This window comes from Photinus pyralis, unplaced genomic scaffold, assembly GCF_008802855.1.
Source record: "Photinus pyralis isolate 1611_PpyrPB1 unplaced genomic scaffold, Ppyr1.3 Ppyr1.4_LG3b, whole genome shotgun sequence".
NCBI classification, from domain to species: Eukaryota; Metazoa; Arthropoda; class Insecta; order Coleoptera; family Lampyridae; genus Photinus; species Photinus pyralis.
Window position 1 is genome coordinate 18,270,631 of NW_022170510.1, and position 12,931 is coordinate 18,283,561.

At 35.2% G+C, this 12,931-nt stretch overlaps 1 protein-coding gene across 3 annotated transcripts in view; it reads right to left on the reverse strand.

The window, feature by feature from the left end:
• LOC116167507 (fatty-acid amide hydrolase 2-B-like) overlaps window positions 1-12,931 on the reverse strand; it is a 68,949-nt gene that overhangs the window by 10,036 nt on the left and 45,982 nt on the right. The window lies entirely within an intron of this gene.

Below are 12,931 nucleotides of genomic sequence, written 5' to 3' on the forward strand. Positions count from 1 at the left end.
GTAACAGTATGCAAATCGCATAATAATGAGTGCAGATGTAATAACTAATAACTATTCAATATTACTCATTACAGACTTCAGTGGCGTGCCTCTATTCTTGATCCATTGTTGGTGAATCTGATATACCATTCTATAACCGTCTATAACTACTTGATCTGAACTGAATAAAGTAGGTATTAACGAAAATTACAATTTGTAAAATGGCAATTTGTAACTGAACCCATGCTTATTTTCGGTTTCATGATGCTTTTTGAAAAACCATGTCTTTGAAAGGATCGAAACAAACGTTATATTCTTCTTACCTTGCAAAATGTTTGTCGGGCAATAGTCATCCCGTATATCCCTCGTGCACGCCAAATACCAGATCTGGGTATTTCTCTCGTGCACTACGTGCACTCGCGAAATATTCAGATATTTGGCCGTGCACTTGGGATATAATACTTGAACATTGTGTGAGACGTTTTGAGTTTTTCTGCATTGCGGCGTTGGCCTAGATTTAAAAACTTAACCCTAGGCTTGGCTTGGTTTTTGTAGCCTTAGCTTGAAATCAAGCCAAGGCCAAGACAAGCTTAGTCGTTAGTTTTCAAGCTTTCCCAAACCAAGCCTCAGCGTTTCAAGACAAAGTATTTTTAATTTTCCAACGTTTCGTTTTTACGACGCATAATTAACACTAAGCCGATAGGCGTATCAAAGGCCTCTCTACGAAAAACAATAACCTTTACAGTAAAGGTGATTGTTTTTCGTAAAGTAAAAAGGCTTTTTACTTTTAAAAGTATTGTTGTGTTATTTTGTTTTAGTTGTAACTTGAAAGAAATTATAGAGCGTCTGGATGTGACAATTTTGTTTAGTTCAATTAATTAACCGGGGGGGTTATTAATAATTTGAGACACAGGATTGCGTAAATTTCATGTTATAGTTTTGGTTCAATTTCTTAGAAGTGTTCTGTTTTTATTTTATTCCTAGAATTTTTTTCGATGTAAATTTCTTTTTAAATTTTATTTGCCGTTAACGAGGTATAGCGCGAAGTAGAGATAAGGTTCTTCGCAGAATTGCCGGGCGTACGTGCCGTTTAGCAAGAAGTTGAAAAATCGACGCTTCGCGTGATTGGCGGACGGGGTGTGGAAGAAAGGAGAAGGGCTTTTGGCTTAAATAGAAAATTTTTGAAGAGAGCGGGGCTTTTTGGTCGTGACAAAGCCAACCGGCGCTTCTTCGGTTACGTTATTTTTTTAATTTTGTGGAAGTTTCTTGCGTAGTGGATCCAGGTTTAATTAGAATTTGTGTCTGCCGTTTTAAGAAGAATTTTTGAGAAGTTTAAGAAGTTTGTCGTCGTCCTGTTTTTTTTTTATTTTGCGGAAACACGGAAGTTTTGAATTTGTGGGTACCCGAAGAGAGAAGACGTCGGTGTTTGAGTGTTTGGTTTGCGTGTTTGTGTACGGATACCTCTTTTTATCGGAGTACGTTACTCGGACTAATTTTAAAAGTAAGTAGTAGTTAGTGTTTTGTTTTGTCTTGTTTTTTTTGTAATGTTTGAGTAATTTGTTTTTTTTTTGTGTGTCATTTATCTGTTTAAAATTGTAACATTTTGTAAAACAGAAATTTACGCAATTTTTTGTTTGAAATTAAACCAGTCATTGCAATCCAGGTTTTGTTTATTAGAGTCAAGGAGAGGTAATTGTCGGCGTCTCTTACTTTGTTTCAAGTTGATTAAATCTGGGGGTAAAGTTTCATATTGGAATTTAAGGATTTGGTTAAGCCACCTATTTATGTCATTGTTGGAATGCTGTAGGGTGGCAGAATCCAGCTGGACCTTGAGATGCGGATAAAAATTTTGTTTTCATTTTAATTACAACTGAGCTAGCTAGAGGGAAATCGTGGGATTCCCAGAAGTGTAGGTTAGGTCTCACAACAGTATATTAAGATACAAGTGTATAATCAACTCTAACGTTTAAAGGCACCCCGCTTCGCGTCGTGCCTTTAAATTCATTGCGCGTGCTTTAAAGACTTAATTATACACTTGTCTCTTAATATACTATTTTCAAACTTTGAAGGCGCCTGGTAAGGTGTTATCCCTGCTTCTCCTCAGCCAGGTCTGCAATTCTGTGTTTGGGTATTATTGGAGAAGTGTTGGACAACTTTTGAGCGTGCCTCAAATACCTCCCCAAAAATGTCTACCAGCTCTCCTAGGTACACTTATTTATTTTATTTATTTATTTATTTATTTAACGGAAATACCATTTTTACAAAGAAATACAAAACATAATATCTATAGCAAAATGTAATAACAAGACGAAGTGTGACTATAAATCAAAATTACTGATAATGATAAACTTAACAAAAAATATTTTAAATAAAAATCAAGTGCATTATATTGAAAAAAGGAATGGTAAATTTCATTGTTTCTAAAAACCCTTAAGTAAACACCTACGTAAAAAAGAATACAAACCCAAATTATACTGATTAACCGTTGTGTAACATCAGCTTCCTTCGGAATTCGATAAATGTAGTACCAAAAAAGTTAATGTTAGTACATAGTACATTTGCGGAATTGCACATTCTTACTAGAGGAGAGTATTGTCCGTACATTGTTCTGTGGAAGGGAACATGGAATAATTGTATATTACGAGGTATATTACGTAAAATTCCGGAGGGAACGTTTAAGCATATGTTTGACAATAAGTATGGGCAATCTATATCAGAGTTAACTAATTTAAATAAAATGTACACATCTGCAAACTTCCTACGGGTACTTAAGGATTGTAAGTTCAAAATACACTGTATTTCTTCATAAGAAAAATCGTTACTATGTATTGCTATCTTTAATTTAAATGCCGCATATCTAAGAACTTGTGTTGAATGGACTCAATTCTATGGATGTACTTATCAAAGTGTGGGGACCAAACAGGAGAGCAGTACTCAATATTGCTCCTTACTATCGAGCAGTACAACGACCTTATCGTCTGTATGTGTGTAAAATGGGCCGTAGTGCACTTCAGGAAACCAAGTTTTTGTAGAGCTTTCGAAGTTAAGTTATTAATGTGCTGATGAAATCTTAGGGCCGGGTCAAGAGTAACACCGAGGTCAACAATTGTTGAAACAGAACACAAAGAGACATTCTCTATCATATAATTGAACAGATAGGGCCTAGAGATTCGATGAAAACGCATCACACAGCATTTAGAAAAGTTGAGGCACATATCATTGTTTTGGCACCACTGTAGGACTTCATTTAGAGAAGATTGGAGCGTTATGGCATCTGAAGCGGACCTTACAATTGAATACAACTTAAGGTCATCTGCAAATAGTAAAAATTTTGAATTTCTTCAACAACTAGAAATATCATTAATAAAAATATTAAACAATAGCGGGCCTACATGTGACCCTTGCGGAATTCCTGAAGTTATTGGTATTGCGTAGGAAGTAAATTGCTTTATTTTAACTATTTGCTGACGCCCTGACAGATAATTAGTAAACCAGTTTAACAGCGGATTTTTTATGCCATAACTTGATAATTTATTTAGTAAGAGTTGGTGATTAACTCTATCGAACGCCTTTGTAAAATCCGTGTATATTGCATCAACTTAGTGACCGTTCTCTAACGCTTTTAAATATATTGTTGGTAAACTAGCAAGTTTGTACATGTAGATCTGCCTTTCGTAAAACCATGTTGCTCTTCAGTTATAATATTGCTAAATAATGGGGTGATTTTATCAACTATAATATTTTCAAAGATTTTTGGAATTATATTTAAGATTGAAATTGGGCGATAGTTACGAATTTTAGATTTGTCGCCTGATTTATGTATGGGTGTGACATAGGCGACATAGCTTAATTTCCAGGTATCGGGAACGTAGCCGGTTGAAAGCGAATAATTAAAAAGTAGTGTTAGGGGAGGAGAGATGACAAATGCAGTTTCTTTAAGGAAAAGTGCTGATATGCTATCAGGACCTGGACCTGTTGAGCAATTCAAATTGTTAATTTTATTAAACACTTCACTTAAACTAATTTTTAAGTAGGCGCAATCTACAGAATCATTCTCGTGAAATTTAGCCACGGGTACATAATTCTGTGTGTACACTGACGAAAAAAAGTCTGCAAACATGTTTGCAATGTTAAATCCATCAACTGATTTTTGATCGTCTAAACACATAACACTAGGTAAACCCTTATCTTTACGATTTGAGTTAATATATCTCCAAAAATATTTAGCATTAGCGGTTATAGAGTCTTCAACTGACTGCGTATAAATTCTAAAACACAAATCTGTAAGGATTTTGCATTGGGACCTTAAAAATGAAAATGCAATGTAGTCGGCCAATGAGTTTGACATTTTATATACTCGATGAGCCTTCTTTTTCTTCTTAATTAGACAAATAAGTTCATTGCTAAACCAATGCGGAAATTTTGAAGCATTTGATGATCTTCGAAGTGGTACATAGTTTGACACAGTGTAAGAAACATGAGAGTAGAAAACGTCGACTGTTTCGGCGAAACACAGCTTTTCCAGGCTTTTCCAGTCTATATTCGCTAGGTAGGCACGAATTGCGTTGTAATTTGCTTTCTTAAAATTTGGAATATATCCCCAGTATAGCAACCGATTCATTGGGTTTTTCGTACTAATTTCAATTAAAAGTGGAGGATGATACGTGTCACATGTTAGTAATGGGTCAAGTGATGTTGAAACAGAACAATTTTGTGAATTGGTGAATACCAAATCCAACTTAGTTCCATACATGTTCGGGATGCCATTTACTTGATATAAGTTGAAATAACCACACGTCTCATTCAGTGCAGCTAATATGTCGAGGTCTATTTGACTTGTAGAAGACGTCTCTCCCCGAACCGCTAATTCTTCGTTGATCCAATAGGAATCGGGCAAATTATAATCTCCAAATAAATAAAATGGTGTGTTCATATTACTGTCCATTGCTTCTTCAATTGCTTGACAGTGCTTGGTGTAATAGGAACTGTGGGAACGTGGAGGGATGTAGACCACACCAACTATATAAACGTGATTGTTACACTCAATCTGAAGGAATAACTGCTCAATACTTTTAACACTGATATTAATTATTTTACTGAACATAGTGTTTTTTACAGCAATTAGAACACCCCCACCACGTAATAAGTTGCTAGTTTCGCTACTGCGATCACACCTGTGGATAAAATATTTATTGTTTAGTTCAAGTTCGTTGTTTAAAATACCGCTGTGCAGCCACGTTTCGGTTAGTATAATAACGTCATAGTCGACACAAGAAGAGATAAGTGCATTATTAAAATGATTAATCTTAGTTCTGATACCACGCACGTTTTGGTAATACATGATTAAAGAGTTATTGGAATTTAGTCACTTTCTTACGGGAACAATTTTGGGAATGCCATGAATATATCGTATGGTGATATCTTTTTCACCTGAAGATAAACGATCCTGCAGCTCAGTTCTTAGTTTTTGCAAATGATTACGTTGCATCGTTGTTTGATCATCCGAGATTGAAATACCAGGAAAAGTTTCCTTTAGAACTAGTTTACTTTTAAGTACAACTAACGCACCCGAAGGATTATTTAGTATTACTTTCAATGGGCGCATTTTTCCTGATACACGTGTCCTTCCTAGTCTAAAGGCCTTAATACCCGTAGTTATAACATTAACTGCTCCAACTATGTTAACTGCTTTATTTAAATCATGATCGATTTGATCCTGGGAATTAGCTGAAGTACTTTCTTCAATATTAAATAGTATGATGTTATTAGCACGCCTCTGTCGTTCGTTAATCTCTTGTATAAGATTCTCGCAATCGGAAGAGGAGGAAGTTAGAAGATTCTGCCTCTCAATGTTCTCCAATTCAGCCTTCAAGTCAAGAATCAGTTGTTTCAATTCCATTACTTCTGACCTCAGCGACATACATTTATCGCAATGATATAAAATGCGCCTATCTTTATTTGTTAAAGACTGGATTTCTGTACGCGAGAGTCCAGAACATAGAGAATGAATAGGTAACTTACATGAATCACAACTGATTTCTTTTTCTTTCTCCAGATTAATCACTTTATCACAAGCAAGACACTTGTTTACTAACGGCATTGTTTACGTTTTTAATAAATCTGTATTAGTTTTGCTAATAAACAATAATATATAGCAGCGCGATCGTCACACCGTCACAGTTAGATGTGTAGGTATGTGTATTATATTGTACTCATTGAAAAGTACGTACCTACCTATATTTGTACAATTAATCTGAACTTGATCCTGCGAGGTACGTTAATACCTCCTCTCACACATAATCAATTTCTTCATTCTTTAATTTTCCACCTAGGTACGTAGACATAGACATAGATTAGAAAATTAGTTTTTAATCTATGCTACAGACAACTGATAAAGAAATTACAGAAATTAAAAATGAACTTGCGTTATTGGATAACAGCTAGGCTGCGATTAAATCTGATTGGCCCGTATGAATAAAAGGGAGCAAATGCTTATACTTGCAAAATTCAAAGTAAATACTCGTAAGTGCCCCTTCATACTGGTCTGTCTAGCAGCGCTGCACTGCGTCCTGTCCTGCTGCTCAGCAGCGCTGCTAAGTCGCCCAGTGTGAAGGAGCACGAGTATTTACTTTAAATTTTGCAAGTATAAGCATATGCTCCCTTTTATTCATATGGGCCATTGTATCAATTCCTTATATCTACATTCAATAAATACAATTTCTGGGAACTGCTATCAAGAATGGCGTTTATACAAAAAGTTGCCTTGCGATTTCCTCAATAACTTTGTTTCGAGGTAAAATGATGAAATTCTAAACGACCGATGGTTGCTAAAGGTTTTAGTTTGTGAATGAAGGTTAATTTGGTAACAAATTATTATCAGTGTGTGATAAAAATGAAATATAGGTATATATATTTTATATGGCAGTTTTTTAAGATCTTATTTCCTAAATAACAGCGAAAGTGCAGGAGTTAGCTAAATAATTTTTGTTTCATGCAAATGTCGTAACATTATATATTTGAATGAATGTTATTCCCAATAAAACTTTTGATCCAAAAGGCAGTTATTGTGGAAACAAATTTGCAATATTTCAATGTAAACGAGAGAAAATAGGTACAATTTACATTTAAATAATAGATTTCTTGATAACGGTTTCTAGAAATTGCAACGTTTCCTCACAGATGGCAAGGTGGACCTTATTTGTGAATTTAAAGCTTCGACCAAAGCTCATTAGGGAGGTTTGGTATTTTTTGTAAATACGTATCTAACATGATCAATTAACGTAATTAGCTATTCATTTATGCAATAATTGACTCTAAACGTTTCAAAATTAATCGTTTTTCAGCAATTTGCTAAGAATAAGAGTAACACACATAAAGTACACCATGAAATTTGGTTACTGCATTCTCGCTTCAATAGGATTTGCGGAATTTTTGTTTAAAACTTTTAATTTTTATACAACAGTCATAATGGAAGGAATAGAATTACGTCGTTTTCATAACCTGGTTGCTTTTAGTGCGGAACGTTATTTCAGCTTTAATGGTATTTTTATGCGCTTTTCCATACACAGTTTATTCGACAAGTACGAAATATCGAAAATTTTGGAAAATTTCGCAATGAATTATAAGTAGGTACTTGGATGCTAGAAAAACATAGTAACTGTAAAAGTTTTTTGAGCAAACAAAAATTATGGAGTTGTAAAGTTATTTACGTAAAAAGGAAAGCAGCTTTGTATAATATAAAGTGAGTAGCTGCGGTAATAAATACGGTGAACTCAATTTTCCGTGAGTGCAGAGTGAATGAGAACGGAGAAGTGATGTATCGTTTTAAGTTCAGGTCTGGCACGGCTCCTTTACTCCTCAGTGGGAGCTTTGTACACCATCTGCTCTTGTTGAAATTGCTTTATCTATAAATTCGCAACTTCTATTTTAATCAACTTAATATGGGGGGAGTGATACTGTATTGTATATAAAATACAAATTTTCGTGCAGAATAATTCTTTTCTCACCTACAGAACTACCTATACGCACATATCTTAATTTTTAATAATAGTGAAGCGGTATAAATTACTTATCCAAATAAATGAATTCTGTTAAACGAAGTATGTGCCGTTGCTGTTGTGCTTTGAATAATAAATGCAACACCTACTATTCTTCAAGTAAATCGATTAGAAGTTAATTTGTTTTTTTTGGTAGTATCGAATAAATAAATCAGTTAGTGGCTCTGCGATTAATTATTTACACATTCACTGAGTGGTTTGCACCACTCTTGGTTTGTCAAACTCGAGGTCAAACTCCATATGAAATCTATACTGGAGACGGCAGACCGTCTTGGGCTGGCATTGTTTGCGTTATATGGGAGAACAAAAGGTTAAAAATGACTTACCTACTCCCACAACCTGTGGGCCCAAATCATCGCTCAAAGGCAGTACGAGTACAAGTACTAGTTGCAAATTACATGTGCGGCAAAATAGGTAGTAATAGCGCCAGTAGCCTTAGAAAGGATCTCTTGCATTCAGTAATTATGGAAAAATAGAGAACACGAAAAAGTTAGTCAAACACAATTATCAATGAATTAAACAAATATAGCAAACGAGCTCCTGGGTATGGCTATAGCATGTGCAAAACCACATTTTGAACCTGGCGCTACATTTGCTTTTATTCCAAGTAGTTATGTATCAAATTTCATTAAAATCCCTCCATAAAAATAGAAAGTTGGCACTGCGCATGCGCAAAACAAAATTTTGAAACTGGCGTTAAATTTGCTTTTATTCCAAGTGGCTATGTATCAATGTATCAAACTTCAATTAAATACCTTCATAAATAAGAAAGTTTATAAATGGTCGAGATGCTGTGAATGTTGATCGATTAGGCTCAAATTTTGGAATTGCGTTTTATATGGCTAAAGCTATACGCATATTGAATTTCATGCAATTCGGTTCATAACTCTCGGAAATGTCAAAAGGGCCTTCCTTATTTTTTGGGCTACATTGCCAATTCACGAACTCCGATATACAAATTTGATAAAGAATCCATCTACTAAATTTTATCGTAATCAGTCCATTCGTTATCGAGATATCGTGCTAACGGGCGGACAGACGGACAGACACCGCAAAATTATAAACTCGCTAGGAGCTCGTTAATAAATGGATCAAACTAAATACTTTTTATAAATACTTCTGGATGATTTTGAGGTTCCAAGTTTTGACATGGGAAGCCGTAAGGACGTGAGCTAACCTAAGAAGTGATTTCGTTCGTATACTTGGCGAGTTGAGTGGAAAAACTTCATGCCCGGCGAACCAAATCTGCAGGGGTCGTTAGCGATCATCCTCACTTATTGTGAGTTGACGAAATAATTACATCCTCTGACATTCAACTAAATAAGGTACTTACTTAATCTTTATTATTTCCGTTTTGTGCGAATTATCGGTAAAGTGAACCATTACAATATTACAAGTAAACCTACGGTTGTTTACTTTTGGACACCATGTACAGATGGCGCGGACACTAGGGTCGCAATATTATTGTTTCAAGGGATTTTAAAGCGGAACTTGTTCGTCCGATTTCAGACACATGATACATTAACATGACCTACTCAACATTACTTTCTGATTAGCAGGATGAAATTTCAGTTGAACAGACCATGAGACCACACCAGATCGCATGGTATTTTATTTGAGATGGGTTGTTAAATTAATTTTATGATTTATATATTTTCAATTTGTACTTTTTTTTAACCAACCAATAGATTTTTCAGGCAGGCGGTGTAAAAACAACATATCTGTCAATACCGTATAACGGCTACATTGCCGGAATCGAATTTTTCATGCCTAACAGTTTCTTAGACGCATAAATCACATTCTTTTATTATTGAAAATGTACTAAACATTATGACAACACTATAGTCGATATTTTAAGTGTTTGCATTACTATTTCCATAAAAAAATATTTGACATTTTATTTGTAGTTATGGGAGTTCTGGCTTGGATTTTACTGTACAACCATTTTTAAGATTTTTCAAACAAGTATAGTTAGAAAAGTATAATCAATGTTTGTAGGGGTATCAAAATTCTTGGATACGGTACTACTGTATACTAACATCATTTTGGACGAACTTAAATCTTAAATGATATTACCACCCATCATTATACCTAGGGTTCCATACTTTCAAGCGGTTGCTCTTTGGCAATTGCAATTAAGGTTTTTAAATTCTAAAATTTCCGAGAAAATTTCCTTTTGTGAATCAGATTTATTGTCGTTCGTAATTAGGACGCATTGCTGCTTCATCTACAATTAGCTTTCTTTTAAGAGGTATGTACATTTTATGACATCAACGAAGAAGATTACCTTTGATTTCTTTTAGGGTTTTTAATGTCAATCCCTGTGTTAATCTTAATTGTAAGTACCAGTTTAAACGTTACGTTACATACGAGATCTGGTTCGACATACGGATTGGGGTGACCTTGGATTGAGTTCACCATTTGTCGGCGAGTGCCGACGCCCTTGACGTATCTTACACCTGCTGATAACGAGCGACCATATGCTGTAAAATGGGTCAAAGAGCCATGAACGTAATTTGGTATCAGGGATCGATCTTCAACACAGAGACAACTCCCGTAACTCTTTAACGTATTAATCCATAACTATTTTGCCCCTTCTGGGTTATATGCTATTACATTCAAGTAATTTATTAGCATTAGTATAGTATCCTTGCCATCTCGGTTAAGTTATGATCGAGTTTAACGTGTGAATATTAGTGTAGACCGCCACTTGAGGTTGGCCAATTAGGTACCGTACCTGTTATAGAAGCAGATTACGAGTAAAGCGAGGCCCTTCAGGCATTAATCAACTAATTATTATGCGGCGGGTTTGAGGAAACGACTTGTAGATCTTGAGTGTTTCCGAGAGCACGTTATAAGATGAGTTCCGGCGAATATGGGAGACCTTGTGTCAAAGGTGAAAATAGGTGGTCAAATAGGATAAATGCAGCTGCGCATTCGACGGATTCGGATTCAGCAAACGACTCGTGTTGGGAAAATTGCATTTTACTCATTTACCTAACTAAGGCGATGCACGAAAACTTTCCTGCAATAAATTCGATTTGGTAAATAATTCGTACTCAATGTATCTCCAGTGAAAAAAATCTCACTATATAAATAAATAATTTAATAATTAATAAATAATAAATAATTAAAAATTGGAAAAATTAATTCCGGTTAACATGAGAACGTCTCAAACGTTTTCCGTACTGTACACAGTTGCCATCAGGATTTCCACAAAATGTATATGTTACCGGCAAACTGCAAAATCCGGCATTTTGCAAAATTGATACTTCTTCAGATGGTTTTAGAATTAAGAAAAACCACAAAATGTTATACAAAAATTTATGCTAAATGCGCTTATTGACAGTGCAATTTCTATTGTGCATTCGAAAACCTTTTAAATGTTTAAAATGAATGTTCAAAATGTATAGTATGTTCAGCTAATCTACGATTTTGTAGCGGAAATTTGTAGATTATAGGAATTTATAGACGATAGGGATCGTTTGAATAATTCAGAGGTCTAGGTGTAAACAATACATGAAAATAACGAATTAGGCCCTACAAACTTTGTGGAGTAGTAGTAATTTTTTAATATATTGTTGAGGTCTGGGCCTTAAAACACAAATCATGTTTTCGACCTTGGGGAAGAACCGTTCGCGCCGCCATCTTGGATGAAAGGTGTAGAAAGTCAATTTTTTCAAAATAACTCGGTAGCGGTTGATCTCACGAAAAAGAGTTCAAATGAAAGTTAAAGGAGACAACATTCCTCACATTTTTGGCAATACACTTTTTTTTCGTATTTCTAATATGTTCTAAGTTCCAGCGGCGGAGATATGAACATGTTTGTAAAAATTACAATTTACGCCGTAAATTTCATGTGAACAAATTATTTTAAAAGTAATAAAACTATTAAAACTTAATGTAGAACATGCATTTAGAACGAAATCGTTTTGCTGCTAGATTTTTTAAATATTACTAATTGTGGATTGATAAAGTTCCACACAAACAGTGCATCATTGAAGTTTAACGTTACTTTAGAGACATTTTATATGATGGATTACGCCAACGTTGGTTTGGTCTCACCTTATAGTAAGTGTCAACACAGTGGTGTGTCGATCTTAATTTGAGAATTGAGGAGCCAGTTATTTTATTGACGTGGCCACAAAAAGCAAACAGATGTTAAATGGAAATATTTTTACTACTCCTATATTTATCGTTTAATCCCAGTGTATGCATGAACGCCCATTAAAAAGGATAGCCCCTCAACCGTTCGGCTTAAAAGGGAGATCGAAGATTTTTCCACTGTTTGGGTTGTGTTGGCGAAAAGAGCAATTCGCAGCTTCAATAAATGCTTCTTCTGCAAACAGTAATAATCCGGTGCGACATGAGAAGTATGTCGGAATCCAACAAGTCGAGGCGCCACGACGCTGTAGGCGGTCAGCTTTCAGGCGCCCTTCCTTCTCATTGTGTTCCTTTTCTAGCAACGATCGATATCAACGGAAACTTGCCACTTCGGTAGCTTTTTGTTCTTTTATTTACTAACCCAAAATAAAATGCCATTTTATGCATATTGACGTCAATCAATGCCATAGAGTTGTGACAACAATGTCGTGAAGGAAGCTACAGAATTGAGGTAATGGAACCACTATTTTCTTATAGATCTCGTCACTTGACACTGGAAAAATGTATTTAATGTATGATGTTTTGACAGCTATATTTTTAGTGCATGTGCATGCGTCCATAAGAAAACCTCTCCGTGAAAACTTTATCTAACGTTCCACTCTAGGTTTCGTGTCGAAGCTTTCGTTTTTCCTTTCGCGCTCTGCTACCGCTCAGCAAATTGATGCGAGGGGAGTGTAAATGCATACCCCCTTTAAAAGCGAGACGTTTGTTAATTTTACGTTTAAACGCAA